This window comes from Piliocolobus tephrosceles, chromosome 13, assembly GCF_002776525.5.
Source record: "Piliocolobus tephrosceles isolate RC106 chromosome 13, ASM277652v3, whole genome shotgun sequence".
Taxonomy (NCBI): Eukaryota; Metazoa; Chordata; class Mammalia; order Primates; family Cercopithecidae; genus Piliocolobus; species Piliocolobus tephrosceles.
The window spans coordinates 102,752,667-102,769,248 of record NC_045446.1 but is presented as its reverse complement, the minus strand read 5'-3'; the positions used below and the strand labels follow the sequence as shown (position 1 = coordinate 102,769,248).

The window sequence follows — 16,582 nt, the reverse complement described above, 5'->3', positions numbered from 1 at the left end:
CTCAATATCCCACTTTCAACAATGGCCAGATTGTCCAGACAGAAAATCATTATGGAAAAAGTGGAGTTGAACTACACATGAGACCAACTGACACACATACATAGAACATTCTATTCAACAGCAGCAGAATACACAATCTTCTCAAGCACACATGGAACAATCTGCAGGACAGATCATATGTTAGGCCACAAACCAAATTTTAACAAATTTATGGAGACTGAAATCATATCAAGTATCTTTTCTAACCATGATGGCATGAAACCAGAAATCATAAACAGGAGGAATTTTGAAAAATTCACAAAAATATGGAAATCAACCAACATGCTTTTGAACAACTAGTGGGTCAAAGGAGAATCAAAAGAGAAATAAAAAAAATCTTGAGACAAACAAAAATGAAAACACAACTTACCAAAACTTATAGGATGCAGCAAAAGCAGTTCTATAAGGAAAATTTGTAACAATAAATGCCTACATTGTAAAAGAATAATTGTTTGAAGTAAACAACCTAATGTTATACCTCAAAGAACTAAAAAATTAAGAAAAAAACTAAGCACAAAGTTAATTTTAAAAAGTCATAACAAAGATCAGAGCAGAAATAAAATGTAAGCTAGAAAAACATTTAAAAATCAACAAACTAAGTTAGTTTTTTTTTGAAAGATGAAAGTTGACAAAAGTTTTGCTAGGCTAACTTAAAAAAGAGAAGAATGAAATAAATAAAATCAGAAATAAAAGAGGAGACATAACTGATACCATGAAAGTACAAATGATCATAAGAGACTACTATGAACATTATGTGCCAACAAATTGGATGACCTAGAAGTAAATTCCTAGAAACATATAACCTATGAATAATAAATTATGAAGAAATAGAAAATGTGAACAGACAGGTAACAAGTAAAGATATTAAATCAGTAATTAAAGATCTCCTATCAAAGAAAAGCCCAGGACCTGATGGCTTCAATGATGAATTCTACCAAACATTTAAATAAGCATTAATACCAATCCTTTTCAAACTCTTCCAAAAAATTGAAGAGGAAGGAACACTTCCAAACTTATTTTACTAAGTCATCATTACCCTGATATCAAAGCCAGACAAGGACACTACAAGAAAAGAAAATTACAGGCCAATATCCCTAATGAATATATATGCAAAAATCCTCAAAAAAATACTAGCACACCTAATTCAGCAGCACATTAAAAGGATAACTCACCATAATCAAGAGGATATATTCATGGAAAACAAGCATGGCTCAACAGATGCAAATCAATAAATGTGATATACTATATTAAAAGAATGAAGGACAAAAACCATACGATCATCTCAATAAGTGCAGAAAAAGCATTTGACAAAATTCAACATTCTTTTGTGATTAAAAGCTCTCAACAAATTAGGTATAGAAAGACTGTATCTCAACAAAATAAAGGTCATATGTGTTAGCTCATAACTAACACCATACTTAACCTTGAAAAGTTGAAAGCTTTTCCTCTAAGATCAGGAACAAGATATGGATGCCTATTCTTATCACTTCTGTTTAAAATAGTACTGAAAGTCCTAGCCAGAGCAATTAGACAAGAAAAAATAAAAATAAAATAAAAGACATCCAAATCTGAAAGGAAGAAGTTAAACTGTTACTATTTGCAGGTAACATAATCCTTTATATTAATTAACACTAAAGATTCCTCCAAAAGGCTGTTAGAACTAATAAACAAATTCAGTGAAATTGCAGGATACAAAATCAACATACAAAAATCAGTAATATTTCTATACACTAAAAACAAACTATCTGAAAAAGAAATCTAAAAACAATCTCATTTAGAATAGCATCAAAAAATTAAAATACTTAGGAATAAACTTAACTAAAGAGGTAAAAAGTCTGTATACAGAAAACTACACAACATTGATGAAAGAAATTGAAGAAGGCACAAATAAATGGAAAGGTGTCCCATGTTTATTGACTGAAAAAATTAATACTGTTAAAATGCCCATACTACCAAAAGGGAGCTACCAATTCAATGCAGTTACAGATTCAATGCAATCTCTATCAAAACTACAATGACATTTTCTACAGAAATAGGAAAAAAATCTGAAAATTAATATGGAAAACAAAAGACTCTGAATAGCCGATGTAGTCCTAGGCAATAAGAACAAAGTTGAAGGCATCACCCCATCTGATTTCAAAACCTACTACAAAGTGAAAATAATCAAAACAGTATGGTACAGGCAGAAAAAACAAACAAAAAACAACAACATAAAAAACAAGATACATAGACCAATGGAATAAGACAGATAACCCAGAAATAAACCCAAGGATATGTGGCATTATATGCATTATATGGTATTATATGCCCTAATTTTCAACAAGGGCACCAAGAAGTCACAACAGGGAAAAGACAGTCTCTTCAATAAATATCCACATGCAAAAGAATGAAATTGGATACTTATCTTACACCATACACAAAAATCAACTCAAAATGAATTAAAGACCTGAAGCTATAAAACTCTTAGAAGGAAATATAGGGGAAAAGCTCCTTGACACTGGTCTTGGCAATGATTAAAAAAAAAAAAAAAAAAAAGGATAATGCAGGCAACAAAAGCAAAAATAAACAAGTGGGACTATATCAAACTAAAAAGTTTCTGCACAGCAAAGGAAACAATCAAAAATAGAAAAAGAAGTCTATGGGTTGGGAGAAAATATTTGTAAACCATATATCAGAAAAGGGGTTAATATTTAAGGAACACACAAACTGAAGAGCAAAAACAATGAATAAACCAATTTAAAAATGGGCAAAGGATCTGAACATTTTTCCTAAAAACACCTAAAAATAACCAACAGATACTGTATACAAAAAGGTGCTCAATAGTGCTAATTATTAGAAAAATACACATCAAAACCACAATGAGAAATCATCTCACACCTGTTAGGATGGCTTTTGTCAAAAAGGCAAGAGAAAACAAGTGTGGGTAACCATGTAGAGAAATGGGAACCCTTGTACACTGTTGGTGGGCATGTAAGACTGCTGCAGCCACAGTAGAAAACAGTATGGGGGTTCCTAGAGAAATTAAAAATAGAACTACTATATGCCCCAGAAAATATCCCTCTTCTGGATATGTACCCAAAGGAAATGAAATCACCACCTCATGAAGATATCTGCACTCCTATGTTCACTGAAGCATTATTCACAATAGACAAGTTATAGAAAAAACTTAAGTATCCATTGACAGATGAATTTTAAAACTGTGCCACAATAAATATATATATATATAAATTAGTACATATATAAATTCGTGTGTATATATATGTGTGTGTGTGTGTGTGTGTCTGTGTGTGTGTGTGTGTGTGTGAATATTATTCAGCCTTTAAAAAGAGGGACATCCTGCCATTAAGGTAATATAGATAAACCAAGAGAACATTATACTAAGTGAAATAAGCCAGACACACGAGGACAATACTGCATAATCTCATTTATATGTGGATTCTAAAAGAAACAAAACTAAATTCATAGAAACAGAGTAGAATGGTGGTTACCAGGGCAGGGATCAGGAGAGGAGCTAATGGGAAGACGTAAGTCAAAGGGTACAAAGTTGCAATTATGAAGGATGAATAAGTCTAGAGACCTAAAGCACCACATGATGACCAGGTAATAATATTGTATTGTATGATGGAAATTCGCTAAGACAGTAGACTTTGAGAACTCTATTCACAACAAATACATATATACATACAGGCGACTATGTGAGATGATGAACATGTTAATTTGCTTGACTATAGTAATCACTTTGTTATGTACATGTATATCAAAACATCATAGTTAACACCTTAAATATTAAATAAGTAAATAATTAAGGAAATCCTGCAAAATGCAGAGCCAACACATTCCAAGTTGATGAGGAGCATGGTCATTTGACCAATTACTTGCACCAAGCTTGTATTTCTCCATTTGGCTATCATGATAAATGAATATAAACTCCATTTTCAGACTGGAAATCTTGCCAAAGACAGAATTGAGTTCTGATACAACCTGTCCTTAGTGAACCCACATTAGATGCTGGCTTTCTTCTCTGGGCTCTCATATCATCTGCTTAATTGTCGATTCTTAAAACTTTTTCGGGATGGGCATTAAGTTCCCCCATCTTCCTGGGGGAAGAATTCACCCTCTTTCCACTTGAAAAAAAAATCAGAATTTTTGTTCATTTTCATGATTTCCCAAAATCATTTTCTGTAGCTGTTCATAGATTTATTTACAATTCTCCTGATATCCTGGAATATAATTTCATTAAGGCCTAAAGATTTGAAATCAATGAGAGCTACACAATCTTTCATGTATCAGCTATGTTATTACCAAAAGCACTAAAAGATAAAAACCCCAACAAGAAATTGGTATGGACTGCAAACAAACTTCTTCACTAAAACAGAGACAGAGTGAATTAAAAAGAGAATAAGAATTCAAAGCAGTACCACGATATAAAAAAGGCAGCTCTGTGGTTTTAATTCTTTTTGAAAATATACAAAACAGTAACTTGCTTAAATGACTTGGTACCGCTTTTTAGTAACTATTACATATAAAAACTGCCCATCTGCAGAATGTAAGTGCTTGGCTAGGTTCCGTTCCTGGTCCTCTCTGCTTCTCTCTCTAAATGGACTTATCCTTTGAGAGCCATCTACTACTTAAATAACTACAGATTTATGTCTCTAACGTGATCTCTCCTAAAAACTGTAGACTTTCTATCTCCAGTGGTATACCTGGCTTTTCTTCCTAGACAGTCCACTTTAATCTCAGGGTCACCTTGCCCAAGCCAAACTATTTCATCTTTTTAAAAAATTAAAAGTCCCTATTTTCCCCTTCCCCAATTCTGTTACTAGTGACATTTATGCTTAACGATGTGCCTCACCTGAAATCTAAATAATCTCCATTCTTTCCTCTTTTGCATATCCAAATCAGTCACTAAGTTCATCAACCTTCCCTCTGTAGTATTTCTTGCATAATGCCTTCCTTTACATCTCACAATCGGAACTCCCATTCCACCTCCCATCACCTCACACAGCCTCTACAGTAGTTCCTCCTACCCCCTCACTACTGGTTTTCCAGACTGTAATCCCTCCCAGTTTCCAAAAGAAGAGCAACAAATCCAACTTCTCAAAACATGCTCCCATCAAGTCATTCCCAGAATCTACTGCTTCCAATGACCTCCCAACTTCCCCATCTTTTGAGCAAGGCCATCCCCAGTTCTCCTTTACTCACTGCCACCAAACCTTTGCATACATTCCCAGCTAGCACCCTTTTTACAAATGAATTCAGATATATCTAGTCCTCTTTTAGATCTTACCTCTCAGTCAAAGGCATAAATACATGTATAATGCAGGAATGAATAAAGGCTACCTACAAGGGTCTCAGAGTGAAACTGAGCCAACTCTGACAACTTGCACCTATGTGCAAGACCCTTTGCTAGGCACCGTAGAGAATATGAAGATTTGCATTTTGGTTAATCCAGACAAAACCACCACATATAACATCTTATAGGGAAATGCATCCCAATTGCCAGAGTAAGTTACAAACTTCTTGAGGGGCGAAAAATCACATTATGGGCTTGGTGCCACCTGTATCATAAAATAAGATGTCTGTCCCAACAGGCACATCAAAACTTGATTGTTTACTTGAATAAATATTGAACTTATTCTAAAAAAAAGAGAGCCACCTAGCGAAAGTCAACAACTAATTTTATTTGAACGCAAAAAACCTTTGACCTTAAACCTCCATCTGTATGTCTAAGATGTCTTATTTTTAAAGACAGATTCTTATCTGAGATGTTCGCAAATTTTGTTTTAAAGAAGTTAAATAAGATGAATTTTCAAAGATTCTTCGAATTCCTTAATTTCCTATGGGTTAGTTCCTTCTGTATGGCTCCTCTAAGTGATTGTGGGAATAGTTGCACCAAATACACCAAAGCATCCTAGTGGAAAATTGGCAAGCGATCTACAGCAGTTCCAGTTAGCTCAGGACCACTAGTAAAGATTTCTGCTTTTAGTTAAAGGGCAGTCCCATAAGATATTCTTTACCAGTATTCTAGAAAAGCAATGTGGTGTTAGCCCAACACAATACATGCCATCTAAGAATTATGTAACCATTTTCATATTAATCACTGCAGAATTATCTAATTAATATTTTATTTAAGACCACTGAGGAGGACGTTTCACATGACAAGAAATACATCTTAAATCCATCTTAGCCTTGCTTTAAAATGCGACCGTATGTATTGTGTACAGCTTTATGATGATTGGGACAAAACCCAAACACCTTTCTTCTGCAGTTCATGAAGGAAAGATTATAAAATACTGGGAAACATCATTTCGTTTTTTTTTTCTATGCACAGAGAATGAACGATAAGCCTTAAGCTATCAAAATGGTGGAGATGAAGGGAAGAGATTGACAATCAATGCATACAACATAAGATAGTACTGTAGTAATATGGTAAAGCTATTAGGATGTGAAAGGGGTGATTCTCCTCTACATTCTCTTATCCTGAGTAACAGCTCCCCAGAATAAAAGGGAAAATTTTCCCCAGTCAAAACACATAAATGGAAGATATAAATGTTTCCATTCTCCTACAAGAAAGACAGAAACTGATGCTTCCAGGTGCTAGGCATTTTCCGTTTTGCCAGGGGTAATCTTAGCATGCTCACATTCAGTAGTTCTTTGAGGAATATCCAAATAAAATTATTTTAGCTATTCTCATGAAGATGTTATACCCACCATCTAAAAGTTAGTAAGAATTAAGGATGAACATTAACAGTGCTAAGATTAAAATAAACCTTCACAGGGATAAAAGACTACATACTGGGTACAATGTACACTGCTCCAGTGACAGGTGCACCAAAATCTTAGAAATCACCACTAAAGAACTTATCCATGTAACAAAAAAATCACCCATACCCTCAAAACTATTGAAAAATAAACACATAAACCTTCATGGTTACAAACAAACAAACAGCTAACACAACTAAGGATCTCACGTTACTAAAATGCCGAATCAAGGCTCAGCCATGTTGTAGTATGTATCAGTATTGCATTCTTTTTTATTTCCCAATAATGTTTTATTGTATAAATATACCACATTTTTTAGCCCATTCATCAATTGATGGACATTTAGGTTTTTTCCACATTTTGACTATTATTAATAATGTTCCATGAACATTAGCGTACATGATTTTTATACGGACATATGTTTTTGCTTCTCTTGGAAGAGCAGAACTGCTGGTTCACATGGTAACTCTGTTTAAGAACTGCCAGACTTGTTTTCCAAAGAGGCTGCACCATTTCCATTCCCATCCGCAGTGTCTGAGGGTTCCAATTTTTCCACAACACTATTAACACTTGTGGTTATCTGTCTTTTTGATTCTAGCCATCCTAGTGGGTGTGAAGTGGTGTCTCACTGTGGCTTTGATTTACATTTCCCCTGATGGCTAATGATGTTGAGCATCTTTTGGCCATTTGTCCTTATGGGCCATTTGTATATGTTAGCTCTGAATTGTTCATAGATGCCCTTTATCAGGTCAGGGAAGTACTTTCTATTCCTTGTTTAATGAGTGTTTTCATCCTGAAGGGGTGTCACATTTTGTCAAGTATGTTTTCTGAATTTAGCGGCGATCATGTGATGTTTGATACCAGCTGTTTTTGTTTTGCATACTTATGAAGTCTACACAATTCTAAAAATGTGTAATGCATTTCAGATTTTTATAAAAAGGTTCAAATTTCGATGAAGTATAAACCCTAAAAATTATATCTGTTAAACAAAAATTATGGGAGGCCATTGTTTTAGACTGAACTTCTGCACCCGACCCCAAGAGACCAGACCAAACCAAAGTAGAGTCACTCTGGCTAAATGCCATATAATCAAACTGAAACTTTAAAGAAGCAGACAGATCCCAAAACAGACTGGGTTTTCCTGAAAACATGAGATTCCAGTCAACCTGAGTCAGTCCAATAAAGAAGTCTCCTCTGCTTTAACTAGAAAAAAAGTCACTGGAAGTAACCTGATATTAACCAGTCTTTTTTTTTTTCTATAGTTATTTCCTTGTTCCCACTTTCCAAACCTACTGTTCTGCCATTGCTCAGTGGGAGTCTCATTCTATTTTGTTGAATGGAGGCTGCCCCAATTTATGAATCACAAATAAAAGACAATTAGATTTATAACTAAATTTGTTGTAATTTTGTCTTTTGACACGTCTAAAATAAACATTTGGAGAAGTACATCAGTAATACTTTGCAAAAAATTTATCATGAAACCTGCATAAGGACTTTTGAATGATAAAAATTATAGTTTTGTTGTTGTTATTGTTGTTGTTCTACCAGTCTAATTTTTTGCGGTCCTACTTTTTCAGACTACTTCTTGACTACTTCTGTTCTTCAGAACAGCAACCCAAGCACACAATCAAAGTCTATGGACCACTGTACATAAGCCCAAATTAAACACAATTTCCATGTAGTTGAATATTACAGAAAGCAATTCAAATGAAATTGCAATGGTGTCATCAGAGGATCTGTGTTCAAGAGTCAAAATCCAACCAAATCCATACAATAGTAAAGAGGATAAAAGCACGTAGTTTCACAGATAGTTAAATATATCTAAGCCAAGTGTGTTTTAGGAAACCTGTATGAAACCTTTTAACTCAGTTAACTACTTTCTAGTATTTAACAAAATCATTTGAAAACAATAAGCTTTGTCTCCATGATTATACACAATCATTTTGTCAAAATATGTGAACACAGACAATGGCATGTTTTCCCCCTTGTGAAATTCAAATCTACTTGGAAATGGCATATTCTGTGCAGAATTTTTCAAAAGATGCTTAAAATATGTAAAGTGTATTAAACCAGTCCAAAGTAACAGACCTCCAAAATAATTAATGTACATTTTGAGGTTTTGGAAATTGTTCTGGCTAATGTGGCTGTTGCCAGCTAGAACTAGGAGATCAGGAAAAGCTTTCATGAAGAGTGTTTTTTACCATAGAAGAGAAACATTATAAGTAGCTTATCTTACACAGTCTTATTAAAAGAAAGCCTCACTGATATTAAGAACATTTCTTCTGTTTATTCTCAATGTTTACATTCAACCACTGAATCTTAAAATACAATGAAGAAAAAACCATGCCATTATTACTAAGATAATGTCAAAAATATCATTTAAAATCAATTTGGGGGACAAATATCTTCCAGGCATTAACCGAATCACGTATTTCCTAAAAACAATAACGCTTAAATACAATTTGCTTAATTTTGTGCTGTGTGTCCCCATCTCACCCCACTCCCAAAACCTAAGCTACTTATATTTAGATTTTTTGGTTCATGTTTAATTCTCCTGAGATTTCCAATATGGCATATATTCTCAGAATTTCAATCTACCTCTTTTTGGATACATAACAAGGAGAAAATGCTTACAAAATTTTAGAGATGTACAAGAACATAGACTATTGCATCATAGAAAGATGAGTCACTTTCCTCTTCACCCCAGTGTTCAGGATCCTTACACACTGGGACTGCACCACATGCAATGCAGTGGCCAAAAGGGACTCTTCTTCCACAAAACACTGCACTAATTCTCCAGTGTTCAGCTTTTCCACTTGAATGGAATAAAAACCCTTTTGAGAACAACAATTACAATCCCCTCATTTTTTTTCTCAGGCGCACTATTGGACTTCTTAGTGCATGCACAATGCAAATAAGGCAAGCTTCCTTTCACAGAGTGATTAATATGCAAAGACAGCCTGCTTTTTTAGTAGGATGTGAAGAACCACCAACAAGCCTTTCTAAGCCCAGAGGTTTCTACAATTATTTCCACTGTTTATTTTTAAACAGAAGATTACACAATAACACCAAGCGCTGTAGCTCTAATTTGCCAATATTTTGTAAACAATGACAATTTAGATTTTTAAACCTTTTGTATCATATTTAAATCTATGGTCAACTATTGATTCCAATGTATTAATTTTTTTTCCAAATCTCGGAAACTCATTTATATGAGACAAGACTCAAGCTATACTTTTTTATTAAGAAATTGTACTTCATTTTAAAACAGTGAATGATGATGTCTGGCATGAACTTTTGGAAAATGTGGTGATTTTTAAAATTTTTTATAAATTCCAAATGAAGACTAAGAAATGACATTTCTTTCATGGTAAAAAACAAAATCTGCTAGACAAATTCTAAAAGAGCTGTAATACTAGAAATTGGATTTTAATAGTAATCCATCTCACTTACATGTACGGTTATAAAGATTGCGAGTTTTCCAAATTGTTATTAAATTCATTATAAGACTGTTTTAATAGAAAATTTAACAAAATTTGTTCAATAAAACAATGCTACAAAGAAAATAATATCTTTGTAGAACAGATTAAACATATTTGCACATTTAAGGAGCATTTCTAATCACATTATTTCCTAGGTGATTTTTTTTTTTTACCAAAGTTTCCAAGAAAAAAACAAACTTATCTGATACGGTTGTTAGGCCTTCCTTAATAAAGATTTCACTTGTCTCATTTTTGGTCTTGGACTGTCTCCACGCACAAAGTATCATGACACAATTGTAGTCATAGAATTACCTGACATTGGCACCTAATGTTTTCAGCAAAAAATCATCAAAAACTCAAACATTTTGCTCTGAACATAAATTTTTAAAACCAATGCATTAAACATCAAAATGCAACTTTGATTTTTCTGTTCTTTTTTTAAAAAAACTTCTATAGATACAGTTTTAAGATAAAATGTTAGATATGGATAAGACTTACCACGTCAAATTGCATTTTAGCCAAAATATTTCAAAAATATATGTAGATCGATACCTATCATGGTCTACATCAAACCAATCTTCTCGCCAACAGTCCTAAATCCCAAGACACGTGACTCTAAGCAAACAATAATATCTACATACTTCCAGGTTGTATAGAATAGATATCAGCATCATTTCAAGAACATCAGCAAGTCATTCAAGACATTTTTGTTTCCCTGCAAAGTTCCAGTGTCCAGCTAGTACAAGGCACTTAAGCACCTGGATTCTCTAGACAGCCGTAGACACACAACCACTCCCACCAAATTCGTCTGTAGGTTTAAATTGTTTTCCTCCTTTGTACTTCTAAATTCTAAAAGTTCTCCTCCTTTGTACATTTAATAATTTTCAATAACTAAAAATTTATAATTAAAAAAGTATTGATTTATTTGTTCTAGTCTATAAATAAATAAAAAGATGAAAGTGAAGATTAAACTCACAGCAGAATGCATCATTTTAAATCTCTTAGGTTGAGCAAGTTAAGAGTATATAATTATATATATGATTTTATACTCACTTATCACAAACAAAAAGTCTAGTATTTAGAAATACATACATAAATTGTTAAAATAACTGCACATATTTATAATTTATGTTTTCTTCAAATATGTCCAATTATAAGTTTGTTATTGTGACTAAATAACTTTAACTGGGGTTTGTTTGTGAAAGTTATTCTGTTAATATTGCACAGGGCAGCAAAAATATAACTCAGTAATATATTGATTTACCTCCCAGTGACTTCAAAAGCATCTAGAGTGACTATCTCTAGAACACCAAACAGTGAATGATTTTTCTGGTTTTCTATTTAGATATAAAACTACCCTTAAATACCTAAATCAATTACTGTGTGCAATATTTATATTCTCAAAAATAATGCCTATGTCTAACTTGGCTATAAAGGAATACAAATAATAAAAATATTCTTTTTATGAGAAGGAAGGCAGGCGAATGAACTGCCTTCATGACCAGTTATCTTAATTGAGTCTGACTGGTAATTTAAATTCTGATTCCAAAGCCAATTTAGTTCAAAATGACCTCAAATGGTAATCTAGGGCAGTTCACTGACTCACTTTCAATCCCTTATCTTCAAAGAAAATCACATAATGTTCCTTTTTTACTTCATTATGACAGATGGTTTTCTTTGATGAAAATTTTAAATTTTAAACATGTGATGAGTAACTTTCAGTTACATACACAAAAGGAAAAAAACTCTGAGAAAAGAGTAAATAACTCTTATTTATCATTTTCTGACATTTCAAGATTGTCTTTTGTGTCATTCCACAGGAATAAATATTACAAGTGTAAACAAAAAACTTTCCGAATGTGGTCTAGAATTTTTCACAAAGCTACTGAATGGTATTCATCTTTTACCTCCAATTCCTAGACCAACTACATAGAACACGGGAATTATTTCATAAATACTGGATTAAGTCAATGTTTCTAGTGAACATTTAACTACCCAACAAGTCTGAGACATAGCCATTTGCCAATGTGCTCGTGAAATTGTTCCTGTTCTGATTTGCAAAATCACTGCCATGTCCACGTCTTTCTAGCTAAGAAATGTGGAATCTCAGGCCACCTTGGAATCTCTTGAGAATGCCTCAGTTCAGAAAAGTTTCCTTAAAACTCTTTAAATTGTCAATCTCTTGAAGTTGTCTGAACATTCCTCTTTTTGGGTTTTTGCCTTTGATGCACCCCTAGAGCATGTCGCTTTTCCTTTAAGAACTGCAAGCTTCTTTCAGTCTCAACGATTCTATCCTAAAACGTGCAAGATAAAAGATTTCAAAAAAGATTTTAAAAGTCTGCTTTGGACTTTAGCAATTAGAAACCCTGAAGGAGATAGGTCATCAGTGGGTTCTGAGTCTGCTCCAAAATTAAAGCCAATAGAGCCTCTCATACCACTCACTTCAAACACACACACACACACACACACACACACACACACACACACACACACACACAAACTGTAAGCTACAGGAGGGTGGCACCATGTATCTCTTCTCCTATACTCCCCTCACCCCAGCAGAAGGCTCAATTTTTATTAATAGAGAGACTGAACCAGATGCACTTTGTCCTTGGGTACACCAGACTTTGTTGTGGACAGAAACACCCTACTGAAAATAGGAGAATTAAATGAAATCTACACTACAGAAGGAAAAATACCCCCAATTCATTTCTTCCTATTCAGCTTAGAGAAAAACAGTATTCGGACTTATATCCTGCCTGCTGCAAAATTTTGGATTCTCCTAAGTCAATCAGTCCAAAAGAAAACGTAAGTACTCATGAATATACATGGATGTCCCCCAGCCAATGAACCAAGTTCCTGCATAGTCATTCAGCATGACACCCCACACTGAGCCCCACAGTTCTTCAGGGTCTCATTCTTTACTAACAGGCAGCCAGGGATCATTAGAATTTGAGGAGTTAAATGAAACAACATGAAACACAAAAGGAGATACTAGAGCAAACATAATAAAGAGGAATTCAGACAAAGAGACAAGCAGCAAGAGAAATGTTATGAACTTCTCAGCGATATGAAAGATACTGCATCAAGAAAGAAAAAGATGCTATGCTAGCTCTTCAGAGGCTTCTTTCCCTCACTTCCTCATTCTTCATGTTTCAAAGAATCAAGGTTGCCAGGTAAGTGACTTCCAGATTAATGAAGTGTCACCAATATGATCTTTAGCAGCAACCATTACTTAAATATACTAAATTTTATGGCTCCACCATTACAGTGAATTGACAGGTTTGATATTAACCCTATGCAAATGGAAAGGAGAATCTAGATAAACCACTTTTAATTGTTTAAATATTACTTTTGTCAAAATCAAGATCTACTAGGCTTTGCTTTCACAGGAGGTAAAATAGCTCCAAAATTAAGCATGGCATTTCCAACTCAGTTGCAATTCACAGTGATCCTGAACTCTCAGAAAACGAAAAGTAAATGGAAAATGTGATTCTCATTAGAATCAATACAAATACTTAAATGCAACACAAATTGTACATCCCTTCACGGTGAACTATAGCAAAAAGAAAGGACATGGGAAAAAAATTACTGAGCTCACTATGTGCCAGACAGTTGTATAAACTACCTCATTTCGTCTTCACAATAACCCTATTAATTGGGTATTATCCCTGATTCACAGAGAAATAAACTGATCACTGGAGATTAAATAACTGGCTCAAGGTCACGAAAAGCAGGAGAGTCACGGTTCGAAATGTAGGTCTGATACCACAGGTCTTTGGGGCACCCTGTGCAGTATGCATTGCCTCCAACACCAAAAGGAGATACTAAATTCAGAAAGAAAGATAATTTATAATTATGTACCCAAATCAAAGAGCTTTCATTGGATTTCCATCTTCTTATGCCCATGATAACAGGCCTTTAAGGCTGCTTAAAGTACACCTTTATGGTGTACTGTAAGTCCAATTCTCATATAGCAATTGCAGCTTAACTGGTGACTGGCAGCCTCTCATGTGAACAGAACGGACACTCAAACTGAAAATGAATAAAAGAACATTAGAAAAGTAATCAATCACTGATGTGCTGATCTGATAAAAACAACATGTCCAATTTGTAACATGCAGAACAAGCTTCAAAAGATTTTGCTATAGAAACATTTCGTAAAGATCTAGAAATAAATGTTTGAATACCATGGGCAATGAGGTAAGAAGACAAAACTGAATCTAAAAATAATCAACTCATATGATAAATGAAGTCACTGGGGAAAACCCCTAACTTTATTCATTTCCTCTGGCATAAAATTATCCTGCTGTCCTTTGCAAAGGTTGCTCATCACCTCTCCCCTCCCTCTGGCTCTTTTCCGTGGTGATGCATAGTTCAATGTGCCCAGGAACCTTCATGATGAAGCCGTCAACCAAACTAGCAGCTCTCCTTTCCTTCTTTCTTTGCCAAGCATCCGGGACATCAGCTCTTCCTCAGTATTTGACTCTAAGTAAAGAACTTGAATTTCACCATTCAACTGAAATCCCTCTAACATCACCACTCTCCTCTGACACAAATCCCAAGTTTCTACTTAATTCTCACCTTCTTTATACTTTTAACGACCCTTAGTACTGCTGCCCTTGTTTCTACCGCACTATTCATTTTGCAAAGCAACATGTGCTCATTATCAAAAACTCAGACAACATAAATAGTGATTTACCTTCTTCCAGTCTTGATTATAGAGTGAGTGAAAGAGGTGTTTTCTGACAAGATTGGGATTATACCTATATATACTATTTGTTTCCAACTTTTTTTCACTTCACTTTATTGTATTTTTCTAACCTTGGCTTTCGTGCCACTAAGCTCTGGTTCTTTCCATTTGTTCACTATCACCTTCTGAATTATAGGCAAAATATCATTCTGCGTGCTATATAAATAGTGCCACATAAATACCTGTGGATGTGATAAAAACCCTGCAAAGTACTGACCGTAACTCATGGTGTCTTTCTCTCCACTGAACATATAAAAATATAGATTAGATTCCTACCATCTTCGAGTCTTCTTGGTCTCTTTAACTGGGCTTCCTCCAGTCACCTCCCGAACATGGAACACACATACTTACCTCATCCACCCTTCCTCTCAGCGGGGCTAAATTCATCCTTCAAAGTCTCCTTCAACTCTCACCTAATGTGTGAATTCTCTGTGTTTATTTCATTCCCTCAAGTTTATAACTTTAAAGAGCTTTCTCTCTCTCTGTCATCTACCATTTGGGATCTATCATCCACCCTTGCTTGTTGCTTTGTCATTTCTAACATCTCAGCTATGCCCCTTTTATCCTTATCCAAGGTCATTACAAGTGTGTCTTTCCAAAATTATCTGCTCTAGAAAATATATCACAGTTGGGTTTCTTTAATCTAACAAGCACCTATGGCAGTATATAAAATTTGATTTTATGTAATTTTTCAGTTACATGTCTACTAATAAAATGTACAGCTGTAACTACCCCCTGGTTCCCAGGCAATATTTATCATGACTCTGAAACATTAAGTGCCTCATATTTTGGCTGTAGATGCTACCTGGTGTTCCCAGTTATCTTTTCATTCCCAGACAGTGAGCTCTGTAAGGTCAAGGTTTAGGGCACCGTGGTGTGCACCTTCAGTCCCAGCTACTCAGGAGGCTAAGGCAGGAGCTCAGGAGTTTGAGGCCATTCTGGGCAACAGTGAAATACCATTTCAAAAAAAGGTATAACATTTAGAGTTTGATTTGTTTTGTTTTTTCACACCCTGTTGTTAACTGATTGCATAGATGCTCAATACTTAATTTTGCTGTCATTTCTTCCTTCCCTCCCTCACAACCCATTCAGTTTCTATTCTATACCTTCTGATGTACTCTCATTCCATTGCAGACTGCTTTACCCTCTCTTTGATCCTACATTCTTCCTTCGATGACAGTAGCTTCCAAACCCTTTTGACCTGAGCCAAAAGAATGTATTTTCCATCACAACCAAGTTACATATTACACACACACACACACACAGAGAGAGAAAGAGAGACAGAAAATTTGAAGTACTCAAAGCAGTACTTCCCCTTACATAAAACACACTCTCTTTTTCCACTTCTCCTTCACTCGTTCTCTCTCTCCTTCCTCCCCTTTTTCCTTCCTCCCTTCCTTCTTTCTTGTTTAATGTATATGGAAGCCCATTAAATAGATTTCATCATCCATAGTTTGAAAAATACTGACCTACAGGTTAAGGTATTAGGAGGTCCAAACTTTTTCTAAAACCTAACCTGTCTCTTAATTTCTCCATCATATTTACA

The 16,582-nt window shown here is 34.6% G+C and overlaps 1 protein-coding gene and 1 pseudogene across 3 annotated transcripts in view; both read right to left on the bottom strand.

Annotated features, from left to right (window-relative positions):
* The window catches only part of NCAM1 (neural cell adhesion molecule 1), a 313,585-nt gene that overhangs the window by 287,343 nt on the left and 9,660 nt on the right, over positions 1 to 16,582 (bottom strand). The window lies entirely within an intron of this gene.
* On the bottom strand, positions 10,154 to 10,219 carry LOC111540378 (annotated as a pseudogene).